This window comes from Anabrus simplex, chromosome 13 (genome assembly GCF_040414725.1).
Source record: "Anabrus simplex isolate iqAnaSimp1 chromosome 13, ASM4041472v1, whole genome shotgun sequence".
Taxonomy (NCBI): Eukaryota; Metazoa; Arthropoda; class Insecta; order Orthoptera; family Tettigoniidae; genus Anabrus; species Anabrus simplex.
The window spans coordinates 59,925,288-59,942,492 of NC_090277.1; the positions used below are offsets into that span (position 1 = coordinate 59,925,288).

At 39.3% G+C, this 17,205-nt stretch overlaps 1 long non-coding RNA gene across 1 annotated transcript in view; it reads right to left on the reverse strand.

The window, feature by feature from the left end:
- LOC136884975 (uncharacterized) overlaps window positions 1-17,205 on the reverse strand; it is a 36,080-nt gene that overhangs the window by 17,366 nt on the left and 1,509 nt on the right. The window contains exons 2-4 of the long non-coding RNA XR_010861444.2: window positions 13,428-13,500; window positions 13,187-13,259; window positions 10,433-10,503 (exon numbers count right to left, since the gene is read on the reverse strand). This is a non-coding gene — a long non-coding RNA (uncharacterized lncRNA). The remainder of the gene's footprint in view (window positions 1-10,432; window positions 10,504-13,186; window positions 13,260-13,427; window positions 13,501-17,205) is intronic.

Below are 17,205 nucleotides of genomic sequence, written 5' to 3' on the forward strand. Positions count from 1 at the left end.
TTTCATTCCGTATTGACTGTTTTTCAATTACTTCAATTTAAATGTAAAATATCCTCCTATTCAATACATCGTAATATATTACATCTATAAAGATGACATATCTACATGTTTCAACCCATTTTACAGTGATCTTCAGTGGAAATTAAGTCTTAAAAACACGAGTTTCAATAAAACACTCTTTCTGAATAAACTATTTAACATGTAGCAATGTTCTGGTTGGTAACATATTATTGACACATAATTAAAATCGTTGTCTTCAGAAGTAATCTCTTGTCTTCTATATACATAAAACTGGGTGTGCAGATCAAAATTACCCCATTTGTGAGTTGACTTTCATCATAACTTGATATTATTGTTATTGTCAATGATATATTGCATTAGGGAGATAAGTTGATATTACACATAGTTGCATACTGTTGATATCAGCTGAGGTATTTTATGTTATCCGCAATGGAAATGATCCAGTTCATAGTGAGAACGTGACACGACTTTTGAACAAGCAGATAAGTCGAACATGTAAGTTTGTTATTCATTTTCACTCAGACATAGATATTATTACAATGGTTAATAGTCTTTCGTTGTTACTGATTATCGCTGCTCGTCGAACTCAAATATTCCTCTGTTGACGTACAATTCAGTAAATCAACCGATTCGTATAATTCCACATTTGTAGTTCAAGTTTCAGGCACAGTTTCAAGAAAAGTTGTTGAATCACTGTTTTAGATGTCTTCCCCTGTATTTTCATTGATTTATTTTTAATATTTCAGCACGTAGGTAGAAAAGGAAATAATAACCTATCTAAGTATCAAGTATTTAATTTTAACTTCAGGCCTACTGTTTCAGTTAACCTGTGATAATTAGGATACGCTGGGCAGAGTGGCTCAGACAGTTGAGGCGCTGGCCTTCTGAAAGCAACTTGGCAGGTTTGATCTTGGCTCAATCCGGTGGTAGGCCTATTTGAAGGTGCTCAAATACGTCAGCCACGAGTCAGTAGATCTACTGTCACGTAAAAGAACTCCTGTCGGAATATTTGGCACTTTGGCGCCTCCAAAAATTGTAAAAGTCGTTAGTGAGATGTAAATCCAATAACATTATTATTATAATAAGGATACGCCTAAGCTATTGCCTGCTGCCATTTCTTGATGGATACAGTACTTTTGTATCCATCTCTTGGCACAGGCCAGAGTAAAGTGTAGCTTTCACCGAAGTCCCAGTCTCATCCATGGCTGTGACAATATGGAAGCTGTTGGGGTATGGGTGGTGCTGAGTAATGACATTCAGAGCACGACTAGTGCACCTGAGTGTTATGAAAGGTGTTGCTCATAGGGTCAGTCATGCTGTAATAGCACTTTCTGACCCAGTGAGGAAAGCAATGGCAAACTACCTCACTCCTCGTCTTGCCTAGTATGCCTCATTTTTGTGCTGCCAATGGTTTTTGCGGTTTCCTTATAACCACATAACCTTTGGTGGTGCTATTTGAGGATCCAACCAGCCTCTGGGCTGATGACCTAACAGACAGACAGACGCCTAAGTTAAGTTGAGAATTGTAGTGTACTTATTTTATTAGATAGTAATGATGAGCATCGTTTCAATTCGTATTAAGTGCACAGATCATATTGTGAACATAATACGTCAATTAAGAACACCTACATAGTTTACAAAACAATTTTAATGATGATAATAATAATAATAATAATAATAATAATAATAATAATAATCATCTCTGTTTAAAATTTTAAGGCACCTTGGACTACACCCCAAATTAATAAACATGATAAAATTGACTCTCACCAACACCAAATCAAAAGTGAAGTTTAGGGATGAAACATCAGACACATTTGAAATTAAAAATGGACTACGGCAGGGAGATGGGCTCTCACCACTACTATTTAATTGTGTTCTAGAAATGGTAACGAGGGAATGGTTTAGGAAATGTCCCCCAAAAATAAAGATTGGCCAAAAAATCTAAACAAATTGCCTGTATTTCGCTGACAATTTAGCATTACTAGCAGTGGACATAAAAGAAGCAAAAACCCAGATATCAGAACTTCAAAACATTGCAAAAAAATTGGCCTCAAAATATCATTTGAAAAAACAGAAATTATGCCCCAAAAACCAACACAACTAAAAGAAGTTACCATAAATGGTAATAAAATCAAAATAGTAACTCAATCTAAATATCTTAGAAAAGTAATAACACATAACCTAAATGAAAAAATCTCAATCCAAACAAGAACAAATAGATTAGCTAAAGCACAAAAATTAACATGGGATATCTACAAAAAGAAATGTCTATCAATAAATACAAAAATAAAACACTACAACACAGTTATAAAACCAGAAGCTACATATGCAGCAGAAACACTTTTTTACCTGAATAAACAATCAAAGACTGACAGACTTCAGAAAATTGAAAGGAGGATTGGAAGAACCTGCATCAACAAAAAATACGAGAAAGATGGACAGTGGCGGTTAATACCTAACAAAGTCTTGTAAAAAGAGCTAGAAACCATTACAGATACTATGCGTAAGAGTAGACTGGGATTCCTTGGACATATCATGAGGATTCAGGGTTCGAGACTTCTGAAACAACTAGTACAACACAATCTCGTCTCAAAAAATACCACAACAGGATGTAAATGGATCAGAGAAGTAAGAGAGGATCTGAAGGAAATGGGCCTTACAACAGAAGACACCACAAATAAGATAAAATTGAATACAAAACTCAAGAATATAAACCTCCGCTTTACCCTTACACAAAACAAACCGACAACACGCATATTTTCAACTGAGGAAAGGGCACGAAGATCGGAGCGTCTGAAGAAGTACTGGGAGAACCGCAAAGCCCGAACAATCCCTTCAAAGAGACCTAAACGGCGGACTGACTAAAGTGATCCTATGTGGTCATAAAAGAAGAAGAACAGAGGTAGCAGGTAGGGTCCCAACTGAGGGTTACGAGTGAGGACCTCAACGCAAAAATAAATAATAATAATAATAATAACTAGAGGACCCATGCTGCTCCGCAGCATTCATTATTATTAGATCAGATAACTCGTCTTGATATGCCTGTCGTAGTCATATTGTTTTGCCTGTTCTTTTCTTTATGAACATTTAATAAGAAGCGCGTTAAGGCATGCCGCAGTTCGTAGTTAGAATTCATCCATTCTGATGTCATCGTGTGGTCTGGTAAAAATTTCTCCATTTGCCTGGCAGAGAACTTTTTTAAGATGAAATGTAATGAAATGTCCTATGGCTTTCAGTGCCGGGATATCCCAGGACGGGTTCGGCTCGCCAGGTGCAGGTCTTTTTATTTGACTCCCGTAGGCGACCTGCGCGTCGTGATGAGGATGAAATGATGATAAGACAACACATACACCCATCCCCCGTGCCATTGGAATTAACCAATTAAGGTTAAAATCCCCAACCCGGGACCCTCTGAACCGAAGGTCAGTACGCTGACCGTTCAGCCAACGATTTGGACCTTTTTTAAGATACATGGACTTCACTCTTTCTAGAATAGCTAGGTTATCCTTCGATAGGTATTCCCAGAAAAAGTGTAAGGCGTACGTCATGATGGGGTCTGCTTGTGCGTAGACCTTTTTAAATATCTCAGCAGCATGTAAGTTATTTGGAAGCTGGGAAAAGTTAGGGAATCAAAGAGTACCTAGCAGGGAATAGCATTCATCAGAGGAAGTGTATACTCTCTGGCTTGACAGGTAGTAATCAAAGATGGCTGCATACAAATACAATACTAAGGATGGAAATCACCTACATCAGAATATTAATGAAAGTGTTAGTCGCTTAGCAACCTGCTAAGTACAGAATGTATTGCGGGTTAGGGTAAACCTTAACCTGCAATTATTGGAGTGATCATTTAATGATTTGATTTTAAGATGACTCAAATTTGGCTGAACTCGGAGACTTAGCGATGTCTTGTGATTGACCAGCAGGTAATTCTAGAGAGAATGAAACAAAAATGAAGCAAATCAATCCAGTAGAACGGGTGGATGGATTTGCCAAAGCTGTTTTTACTCTTTTAATATATAGATAATAATAATCATTGGGGGAGCATTACAAAAATAGTAATCAAAGGGAAAAAGAAAAAGAAACCTAAAAATAATGTACAACGTGTCATTGTCTCAGCCAGGCGGAGGATTAATGGACTAACTATCCGGCTGGACTCTCGCCAATGTCAGAGTACTGGCGTTACACCATCTTGTATTCAATACTAGACTGAAGAGAAGTGAGGACTTCATTAAGATAAGCTCCATATTTCAAGTATTTAAGGATTTAAACAGAATTTAGACAAACTAGTTGATGTACCCATGCTTCGCAATGGGATTCTCAGAAAGACTGACTTTGTGGTTTTACTAACCGAAGTCAACATAGGTTATAACAAAAACGTTGGTAGGAATGTAGCGATTAAAAGCAATGTTATAATATAAAATACCTGATCAAATGAAAAATCGTACATTTTTTCACTTTTAACGAACAGTACTACAGTCAAAAACATATCAGATGTAAGATTTTTCAGGCGCTTGCTCTATTAACCAGCGTTTCGTCTTAGGTCTGACACTAGACTCATCAGAGTGGGATGTGTCAGTCCCTACCCACTGACGCTGGGTGCTGATCTAACAGTCCAAAGTTCCAGACCTGGAATGACCAGGCCGCAGACTGCAGTGAACAGTCCTCTGCCATTAATCCGTTAAATATGCACAGCGATCATTCGAATCAGTGCCTCAGAGTAGGGATTGAATAGCTCGAAATGCTATGATGAACCAGTGTGTTACGTACCAGTAGTATCAGAAAATTTATGAACCAGAGGAGTGGTATGCTAAAGAAGAAATTTATCTAACTCCCCAGCTACCTCCCACCAATATGCAGGCAAGCTTTTACACTCGGTACGACCAGGCGAGTTGGTCATGTGGTTAGGGGCGCGCAGCTCTGAGCTTGCATCCAGGAGATAGTGTATTCGAACCCCACTGTCGACAGCCCTGAAGATGGTATTCCGTGGTTTCCCATTTTCACACCAGGCAAATGCTTAATTAAGACCAAGGCCGCTTCCTTCACACTCCTATCCTATCCCACCATCGCCATGAGACCTATCTGTGTCGGTGCGACGTAAAGCAAATTTTTAAAAAAATACTCGATCTGCAGCAGTAATCCTATCTATGGGAGATGAGTGGCAACAGAAGACACAAAGCACATCACAACAAACAATGGTCAATGTAATGTCATAGTTGATCAATTTTCTGAGCTTTATATATTGTAGGCCTTCACATTTAGTTTTCTTTCGGCTCTGTGATATTAGGGAGGCTTATAAAAATATTTATAGTGTTCCTTATTCTCTGATTTTACATACCGATTTTCATTAAATTCTGTTTACCCATTTTCTCGTGATTCGGAGCTAATATGAACTTAGTAACAAATATCCAAATTCATGAATATCTCTGTGATCACAGCCGGTACGGTAACAACGTATAAGACATAAATGATCGGAACTTTAGTTATGTAGTATTTATTGATGCAACCACTAACAACATTTTAAAAAATGAAATGGCGTATGGCTTTTAGTGCCGGGAGTGTCCGAGAATAAATTCAGCTTGCCAGATGCAGGTCTTTTGATTAGACTCCCGTAGGCAACCTGCACGTCGTGATGAGGATGAAATGATGATGAAGACAACACATACACCCAGCCCCCGTGCCAGCAAAATTAACCAATTAAGGTTAAAATTCCCGACCCTGCCGGGAATCGAACCCGGGACCCTTGTGGCCAAATGCCAGCATGCTAACCATTTAGCCATGGAGCTGGACACTAACAACATAAATATTTGAGAATTAAATTTTAGGCCTTCCCCTGAACAACTATTTCACTCAGCGTGAATAAATTATTTATGGCCTAGATTATAGAGACTTATTCCCCGACTTTGCATACCGATTTCCATTAATGTAGGACCACTAATAACATAAATATTTGAGAATAAAATTTTAGGCCTTCCCCTAAACTACGATTTTTCTCAGCGTGAATACAATTATTTATAGCCTAGATTGTAGTGACTTATTTCCCGACATTGCCTACCGATTTTCATTAAGATACAACCACTAATAACAAATATTTGAGAATAACATTTTAGGCATTCCCCTAAACTACTATTTCAATCAGCATGAATACAATTATTTATGGCCTAGATTATATCGACTTATTACCCCGACTTTGTATACCGATTTTCATTAAGACACGACCACTAATAACATAGATATTTGAGAATTAAATTTTAGGCCTTCCCCTGAACTACCACTTCACTTAGCGTGAATAAAATTTTCTCATTATGTGTGTACATACATAAAAAGTACATACGTACATACAGACAGACAGACAGACAGACAGACAGACAGAAATTATGGAAAATTAAAAAGTGCCTTTTCTTGTTACTGAGGACACGACATACAGAAATACCATCCTTTTCAAATTCTGAGCAATGTACAGACAAAACTCTTATTTTATATATAGAGATGTTTTATATATTTCATAAATATTTTTCAGTGTGATCTGGTAGAATCTGATGATGTTCTTTAAAGAACGAAACATGTATTTTTTTTATTTTTTTTGGTCAGTTATAATTCTGCTACCATATGTTTTCTTTTACAAGTAGTTCATAAATTGATTTATCAAGAAATTAGTTTTGGCAGAAATGATCATATTCTACCTCAGAATTTGGGTTTCAGCTTGTGAACTGCCTTTGCCCTCTAACTGTTCTCAGGCTCACTGATGACAGCGAGCTAACAAAAACGGCAATCCAAAGTGTCAAGGAAGCCGGGCTACACCTGAATCCCAATTACGGTAAGTCTGTGCTGATAAATATCTCCATCGGGGAACTTGCAAAGTCTGACCTTTGCACTGAATCCTTATTTTTTTTGATCAGTTCTATATCATCTCAGGAAATTATTTGATACGTTGGTGTTACCTTCACTTATACGATCATTCAGTAATAATAATAATAATAATAATTGTATGGCCTCAGCTACCGTGTGCAGACATTTCAATTTGACGCCATCTGGCTGTCTGCTCGTCAATTTCGACGTTCCGTTTTACTCTAGGCCCCCACTAGATGGCAGATCGAGTAAACCGAAACTCTCTTGGGCGTCTGTGGCTGAGATTTAATGGATTTTGTCGGGTGAACACCAAATGTGTCACCAGAGATCTTTTACATGCCGACATCGTACGACATGGAGTGTCGAATGGACTTTTTTCCGCCCTTTAAAAATCCGACTACCTCTGCCGGGTTTGAACCCGCTATCTTGGGATCTGGAGGCCGACACTCTACCACTGATCCACAGAGGCAGCTTGATCGTTCAGTGAGACCTTGAGATGGAACTTGATACACTAGCACGTTCATCAGTCCTTCACCACAACCAAAAATCCTCCATATCTCAATGCTTCAATAGCCCATCTTTCGGCTATGCTTTTCAGACAATTCTTACAGAAAATCTGTCCCATGAGTTCCTCGATGGTGCCGACAAAATGATCTTAAGAGATCTTAAGTCTGCCTAATGACACTCCTCACAACACGATTTACATCCATTTTCACAGCATGATGGGAAGCGACCCTCCAACAAATGAATGGGTTAAGACGCTTAAAAAGAGTAGTAAATAGCACTTATGTCAACAACACAAGAAAGCTTGATCAGGAGAGTATACAATATCTTCAAAATCTTCGCCTCTCAGATGATATCAATCAGAAAAATCTAACAGATGGTCTCCTAGGTACCCAAAAATTAAGCTTAAAAAATTCTAAATTTGATATGTGTTGTAATCTTCCAGTAAAGGGCTAAGATATCAAAGAGTACCTACCCACAAATAAATGCATATCTAATCATCATGGTTTACCAAGCAGTGAGTGGGGTGATAGATAGAAAATAGTACCTAACATGGCAGTGGTACAAGCTGTACCTAGAAAATCCCAAACCATTGTAGGTGCTGCCTCAAAGAGATCAAAACACCTTCACATGCATTAGGATATCACTCATATGGTGAGACTCTGCGGAACAGCAGACAGTACCGAATCCGTTCACTGAGAGCAACAAGGCTTACTGACGTTGGGTATACTGTTCATGAGGAACTCCAGGGTCTATCTGATGAAGGAAGTACACGGTGTATAGACATCGTTGCACACAAAAACATTAATGGATTTGCATTCATTATCGACCCAACATCATCATCATCATCCTCATTTTCCCATTTCCAGCTGACACCGGGTGGAAGCAAATATGATTCCTCTCCACTTTGTTCTGTCGTTCCACCCTCCTTCTTCCAACACGATGTTCCAATGTTAAACCATTTCCATGACGTCGTTTGGCGGTAGCTTGTCCGTGCCTCGCCGAGTCATCAGTACACCTAGCAGCACTGCAAATTTTGATGTCAGCTGTTGGTTGGGGTTTGCCTTTTTTGTTTCCAGTAGTGCTTTGAAGAGCTCCACATTCCCCCTGATTATCGCAAGTGTGAGCGGAGAGTTCCCCAGGTAGAGTGCCTCACAATTTGCGTTCCCCTTCTCCACCAGCATTTGTAACGTTGTCTCAATTAGCATCTAGCCGCATACATAGAGCATTCAACATGTTCTTCCCATTAAACTTGCAATCGCCATCATCTGTGAAATCAAAGGCTTTGTCATCTTCACTGTACTCCATCATTGCCCGAACATTGGGATTGTTCCCGTATTCAAGCAAAAGTTCACACATTTCAAATGTCTCTTGGCAGGGAACCATAAGTGCTAGTACATGAAGTGGACTTAGGACTCCATCTAGGAAATTGGAATCATATCTGCTTAGTTCATATAAGCTATTGTTACGATGGGCTTGCCATACCCAAAGGCATTTTATACCTACTGCCAGGCTCAAAATTATGTCGCCCCTAACACGGAGACAGACGCCTTTTGTATCCGCCCCTCTGGAGTATAGATGCTACGGATTTGCCCCTTCCGCCATCTCCACCGTACCAAAGTCCACCTTTTCCACCTTAGATGCCGTATCAACCCAACAATCATACTGAAATCTCACCCAACCAATCTATGGAACTGGACAAAGAGAAAATTACAGTGCACAATACGACTGTCCCTTATTACCTTAAAAAGTATAAAAGCAAGAGAACTGACGTTAACAGATTCATGGTCGGCACTAGGGAAACCATAACGTCTTTCTTTAAAATTAACTTTTGAAAAAAGGTTGCATATTCCTAACAGTAATATGAAGAAAATAGTCCTTGCAGCCCTTAAAGGATATGTTGCAATACTCAGGCACCACCTACACCAACACCGTCTTCTTCTACTGCAAGCGACAAGAGGTGATAACCTCCACTACTGGATATAAATGCCAAACAGCTTTAGCTACGTTTGTTAAAAGGACAGATTTGTGGATGTGCTTTTAAACTACGATGTTGCATTTATTTATACTCTCTATGCAGGCATTACAGTTTGTCCAATGTGGCACCCTTTGCTTTTAGTATATCCCCAGAAATCTTATCAATTCCAGCTGCCTTTCTAGTTTTTAACTTTTACATTTCTTTGTTATCGTAGATAAATCTACTTCCTCTACCTGGATATTATCCTTACATCCAACTATCTTTAAATACGGCTATCTGTTCTTCGCAGATTAACTTAGTTGCCGTTTGTTGGTCATGTTTTCCGTCATTCGCATTACCTTCCCAGTTAACATTTGATATCATCCGAAGTAATTAAGTACCCTTCTGTATCGTTCCCCACAAAGATGGTTATTTTATCAAATAATTCTGTGTTAGCATCCCCCCTTTCAGGTCCGTACACCTCAAAAGCATCAAGTTGCTTAACAATTGTACAGCAGAACCTTCCATCTAGAATTTCATGTTTCTCATCCTTAACTTTTTCATAGTAGGAAGAAGACCATAGGGAAGACCAAGAAAACGTTGGATAGAGACTAAGATCAGATGTGGAGGAGAGAGGATACAAATGGGAGGATGTACTGGATCAGAAGATGTATGAAGACAGAAGGAGATGGCGAGCACTTGTACACCACACCCGGGAAACTGGAGTTGGGAAATGATGATGATGAACTTTTTCATAACTTACAAATTCTTCTTTCAATAGCATGCATACTCCCCTCCACCTCCTACTGAATCTCTCCTGTCTTTATGATAAACTCTCCAGTTCTGGGAGAATTTTTTTTGGGATCCAAAATAGCCTGGAAGGTTCAATGACGATGGCTTCATATTAATAAGCCGGTTTTTTACACGTCACCTGTCTTCAAGATATATTTGTGACAAAAATAGTCAACATAATAGCTCTCTGTAATTCCTGACCAACTGCAAACATCAATAACAATGAAGCACTGTTCCTCAACACTGTTACAAGAATCACAGACCGTTAACAGCCAATTTAATAAAACACAATGAACAAGTACTCACCATAATTTTACAACTTCACCAATCAGGAGGTTCCAAGTCCGTTCCGTTGGCAAATGAGAAGACTTGCTGTCCTATAACCCAAGAAATATTAGTTAGGCCTCTCAGATATGATTAAAAAAATCCATGTTAGCGTTTTTCAGTCTATACTGCAGATTTAAGTACAGTCGAAACCGTTTATTGCAACATCACTTTTAAGGCCATATTGGATATAATGGCAAAATCTAACTGTCCCGTCTAAATCCTATATAAGCACTGTATTTTAAAAAGTCGCGTAGCACGACATATCTTATTATCATATAAAACGGCATATTTGTTTCACGTTTTCAGGGAAATGTACTGAAGTCACCCCTTCTAATACTGCAGTAGCTGTGTCAAAGATGAAGAACGGCAAAGCAGTTGGCCCTAATGATATTCCAGCTGAACTATGGAAAGTCCTAGCTGCCAAAGGAAATAAGGGGTTGACAAAATTTTTCAACAAGATACCTCGCTGGATTTCCAATGCCAGAACAGTTCCGTCAAAGCTTCCTTGTGTCCATTTACAAGCAATAGGGTGATGTCCGAGAATGTGAGAATTACTGAGGCATCAAACTCACTTCACACACACTCAAATCTGGGAGCACATCATAGAAGATTGTATCAAGGGTTTGATTAACATCCATAAGACCAGTGTGGTTTTACACCAGGCATTTCAACAACTGACGCAATTCAGACTCTGCAGTGTGAGTGTGACAAACAGTGTGAGCTATGTAAAGACCTCCATATGGTATTAATAGATCTGTAGAAAGCCTTCGATCGCGTTCCTAGAGATATTGTCCGGGCAGTACTACAACATTAAAAAGTTCCTGAGGTGTATGTGAGGATGATCCAAGATATGTACCTACGTCCATCTACTATGGTGAAAATCACTGCAGGTGTTTCAGATAGTTCCTGTGTTGATGTTGGTGTACATCAGGAGTCGGCACTAAGCCCAGTACTGTTCAACATTGTCATCAAATACCTGATGGAGCAGCTGATGAAAGACCTGCCATGGACCATACTTTATGCAGATGATATTGTTTTTGTTGGTGAGTAATACTAGAGGCAAACGGATTAAGAATAAGCCGCAAGAAGACAGAGTACATATTCTTTAACTTTGTGCAGCCAGAGAAAGCAGGCCCACACAACAATGTCTTCCTTGCTGGAGAACTGCTCATAATGACCGACAAGTTCAAATATCATGGATCAGTCATTAGAACAGATGGTAATATCGATGCAGATGTCAAGCACCACATCAGTGTTGGCTGGATTAAATGGCAGTCTCTTACTGGTGTTCTGTGTGATAAGTAGATGCCAGTCAAATTAGAGGCAAAGTGTACAAAACCACTGTCCAGCCTCCAAATGTTGGGCAAGGCAGAAAAACCATGAGTAGCGAATGCATATCAAAGAGGTGCAGATGTTGCAATGGTCAGCGGGAGTCACTCTGCGTGACAAAGTGCGCAAGTAACACGTGCAAAGATCCTTTAAAGTTGTGTCCATCAGCAACAAGATGGAGGAAGAACAGCTTTGCTGGTGTGGTCTCGTCAGAAGAAGAAATTAACATCATTTAGTACAGAAAGCTCTTGCCATCGAAGAGCTGAAGAGAGGAAGAGGGCGTCCTAAGGCAACATGGAAACATACTGCTGATGCTGCTTTAAGAAAAAGTGAAGTGCCATTAGGTCTGGTACAAGAACGTCGGACATACTCTCTCCGAGTCAGACGAGCCGACGCTGAGTGAGCTCGGGAGTGCCCGTTTTATGGATGCATATATGGCCAGGAAAGAAGAAGATAACTGTATTGGCTATAACGTTCAATGTTTATTTTTCTTTGTTATGCATTTGAAGATTGCTGACAACAATGCAAAGCATATTTTCAAACTCTTGTTTCCAGTAGATTTAAATCTGTTAAATAGTCAAGGCAAGCATCACTGTGCAGATATCGCAAAAGAAAGTCTTTAATTTTGAAGAAAAGACACAAATAATATGGTGATTACAATATGGGGAAACAAACATCAGCGTCACGAACGAATTGATGAATCATACACAACGATTTGTACAATCTGGAAGGACAGAGAGAACATCTCATTTATTAGCCAAGACCGTGTACGACATTAGTGATCAATTTACAATGTTGCTACTCTGCTGTACGTACTGTGTAAACATTCGAAGAAAAATTCCTCTCAGTCGCACTCCACAAATAGTGTACTGTATTGCAAATAAATTACTTATTTTAGTTTTTTTTTTTTGCTAGTTGCTTTACGTCGCACCGACACAGACAGGTCTTATGGCAAAGATGGGACAGGAAAGGGCTAGGAGTGGGAAGGAAGCGGCCGTGGCCTTAATTAAGGTACAGCCCCAGCATTTGCCTGGTGTGAAAATGGGAAACCACAGAAAACCATTTTCAGGGCTGCCGACAGCGGGGTTCGAACCTACTATCTCCCGAATACTGGATACTGGCCGCACTTAAGCGACTGCAGCTATCGAGCTCGGTAGTTATGTTTTATAGAAGTTAAAACTTTATTCTGTTAATAACCATGTAAGTGTGCAGCCCAAAACCTACAAATGACATTTTTAGGGAAAAAAAAAAGTTTGTGCGACTATCGCTTATAACAACTGTTAATTAACGGTCCCTTCAGAGTCGTCATAACCGGTTTCGACTGTACTTCTATTTCTAGGAACGTCTAAAGTACCGTGTTCTACTTTCTTATTGTATAATACGATACAACTTACAAGTACTCACATAAGAATTAAAACTTCACCAATCTGGATGATCCAAGTCCAATCTGCTGGCAACTGAGAGAAGACTGGCCAACCTACAATAATCCAAAAAATATCAGTTATGATCAAAAAGTCCTGGTGAGGGAGTTTTATACCATATATCACACCCATCTTTTTTTATCCTGAGAATGTCTTAAAAAGTGTCCACTACTGAAGGTCGTAATGTTTTATAAAATGACTTACAATTCTGCAAGAGTACTCACCATAGCTTTAAAACCACACCAATCTGGATGTTCTGATTCCACTCTGCGGGCAACTGAGAGAAGACTGGCCGACCTACAATAATCCAAAAAATATTAGTTATTAGCAGGGTTAGGATTTTTAGATGCGCACCTTTTTTGTTAGGGTAAATTAAAGCTTTTCGGAAAGATATCACAATATGAAATTTTGTTTCTAGTTGCGAAGAGGCATTTTTCACACACCTTTTTCCATTTTTTGAGACCTTTATCCCTTTTTCCCCCAACCATGCCCATAATCCCCTTCCCCCACCCCCTTTTTCTTTTAAATTTAATTCCAATTCATTCTATGATTTCTAATCAATATAAAATCTTTAACTTTCAATTAACGTCTCCTCAGCTTGCTGTGTACATGCGAATAGTAAGCCTACCTCTTTCAGTAAACACCGCGCAGGATTTGAAAGCACACCTGCAACAATGGAAAATTATTGTGTGTTCGACAAAACCTCTTTCTCTCGCTTTACCGCTATAATGTAGCTTGCAATAATGCAATTGACAATGAGTGATTCTATCCCACCAGAATCAGTAGCCTGTTGTTCGTGAATGTGAGTTTGTTACTGTAAGAGACATCATCTGTTCGCACAGAGGCAGAGGCTGGTGATGCAGAGATGTCAGCAACCGCACACGCGTAGTTCCGAGAACTGAGACTGGGTTCTGCTCGAAGCTACTTGAAATCGCTGAGACTGCAGTTCTAACATGAATGAGAACATTCTAGTAACTGTTGTGGTGTTATAAGAGAGTGTGGGCAGCAAGTGAGCGAGTGAGCACAAGAGTGAGTTGTGTGATAGTCGCAATGAGTTAGCAAGTGAACTGGTGTTAGAACTTTGTTACATTACTAAAGGACTGTACTACTAAAATGTACCATGCCAAAGGTGTCCAGTGCCTGATTTACTGCTCTGGCTCAAGAATTCAAACAAGATTTCATAGACACTGATGGAATTTTTTCGTGATGTACTATTTGTGATTCAAGAATTTTGTTAGATGAAATACCTGCGAGATCGCATCAAACAATACATTTCCAGCTCTAAGCATCAAATGAATAAGACTCTTCAAGCAAACAAATCACAGCAACTTATTCTACAAGATTTCTAATCAATGTAAAATATTTAACTTTCAGTTAACGTCTTCTCAGCTTGCTGTGTACGTGCGAATAGTAAGCCTACCTCTTTCAGTAAACACCACGTGGGATTTGAAAACACACCTGCAACAATGGAAACTTATTGTGTGTTCGACAAAACCTTGCTGAGGATCGTGGATTGAGTGTGCTGCTATGTTGTGTGAGAATTTGCAGGAATTAAACATTGATTTGTGTGCAGCTCTTACACAAGCAGGAATTCTACTCAATAAGGTGAACCATCCAGACTTCAAGGGATTTTTTGAAAAATACACAAAGATGTCAATGCCCAATGAGAGTACTTCAGAAAAAACTACATGGAACCTGTTTACTAAGAAACCATACAAAGAATCAAGGAGAAAGTGTCTGATTGCGATGCGGGAATCATTGTGGATGAAACCATAGACTCAATGGAACGATATGTTTTGAACATTTTAGTTTTACCCTTAGCAGGGGAGAACGTTAAGCCTGTGTTGTTATGCTGCAGAAAGCCAATGCCAGTACAGTAATGCTATCAATTATGGACTTCTGCCAAAAGCTCAGGCCTATTGGTATTGAGTTTGAAAAACTTCTTCTTGTGGTTATGGATCAAGCTCCATATATGGTTTCAGCTGTTTACCACTTGAAACCTTTATTTCCTAAGTTGAAGCATGTGACATGCTTGGTTCATGCCCTTCACAGGGTTCGTGAATCCATAAGGAACAAATCCGACATTGCAAATCAATTCATCTCTGCCCTGAAGAAGATTCTACTGAAAGCTCCTAGTCATGTTGTTTCCTGCAGGGAAACCACTGCCCTGCCCCTTCCAAATTTCCCGGTCATTACTTGCTGGGGATCGTGGATTGAGTGTGCTGCAATGTTGTGTGAGAATTTTGACAAAATTAGACAGTTTGTGCTTTCTTTGGATCCAGCCAATGCAGGTGCAATTTCCAAGGCACAGCAACTTCTGTTACCGGAGAAAGTACATAATTTGCAGACAGAACTGTATAGTGTCCATAGTTACAAGCACCTGACTGCAGTTGTTAAACGATTATAAGAACAAGGTCTGGAAAAGGAAAAACAATGGGATGTTTTTACTACCGTGAGGGAGCAGTTAGATGGCTTTGCCAAAGACAAACTTGAGTCTAGTCTTCAGGAGAATCCAGACATTGAGGAATTCGCCACATCTGTACAGTTGCCATTCCGAGTGAATACAAGGTTTGCCCCACTGGTTTCTGTGGATGTCGAAAGAAGCTTTAGCATCTACAAAGACATTCTATCTCCTAACAGAAAAAGACTTACTTTTAAAAATGTAGAGATGCTTAATGTCTTGAAGTACAACAGCTTCATGTTTTTTCCTTCTTTTGACGAGTGATAATTTGATGTACTAGTTTGTAATTCAATAAACTAGAATAGAGGAAAGAGAAATTGTTGAATTAGTTGAATAAACCAGCACCTTTTTGTCCCTTTTTTTAACCTTATTTAAGCACCTTTTCCCTTCCTTTTTTATCCAAAATTTGCACCTAAAAATCCTAACCCTGGTTATTACATATAATACATTATACTGTAAGAGTTCATAAATACTTGATACAGACAGTACGGTACTGTCAGGTTCATTTTTCTTCACACATAGGCATAGAAAAATGAACACAAAGAAAATTGTTCTGAAGGACTAAATATCCATATGTGGCAGGACGGCGTGACAAGTCATAAGGAAAATAACTGAAAGGAGGAGCATTTTCAGATACGTGGTATTAGAACTAGGACATCGCTATGATAAATAATAACAAATAATAATGTTATTATTTTTAAGTCCCTCTAACTACTTTTGTGGTTTTTGGTGATGCCGAGGTGCCAGAATTTTGTCCCGCGAGAGTTCTTTTACATCCGAGTAAAATCTGCTAACATGAGGCTGACGTATGTGAGCATCTTCAAATATCACCGGACGGAACCAGGATCGAACCTGCCAAGTTGGCGTCAGAAGGCCAATGCTCCACCATGTGAGCCACTCAGCCTGACAATATGATAAATAATCCACGTACAAGAGTTTTTTTAATTTTTTTTTTTTTTTTTTTTTTTTTGCTAGGGGCTTTACGTCGCACCGACACAGATAGGTCTTATGGCGACGACGTACAAGAGTTTTACACTATTATCAGACATATTGTATGTTCTGATATTTCTACGAATGTCTTGAACTCCCGATACATAATGACATCGGCGATGCGAATATTAATCGTCTGCGTTCGAAAAAAGCCACCTAATAGAAATGCCATGAATTTGTAGAACAGCAACTACCAAACTTCCGCTGAATGGCAGAAGAGACTCAACGACAAATACTGCCCAACAATGCCTTCTGTGAAGAAGACGCCGCTCCATCGTAGACTATGGTCTGCATTTAACAGGATCCGAACAAACCACGGGAACTGTGCAGCCTTCCAATAAAAGTGGAACAGAATCCCAACCCCTGAGTGTGACTGTGGCGCTACACAACAGGCAGTAAAGCACATCATCGAAGAATGCAGGACTAGAAAATACAATGGCAGTGCTAGCGACTTTGCTTTTGCGACTCCAGAGGCTACAGACTATATAAACAATTTGGACATACGTATATAGTGTAGATCTTATAACAATAGACGCTGTATCTCTAGCCAT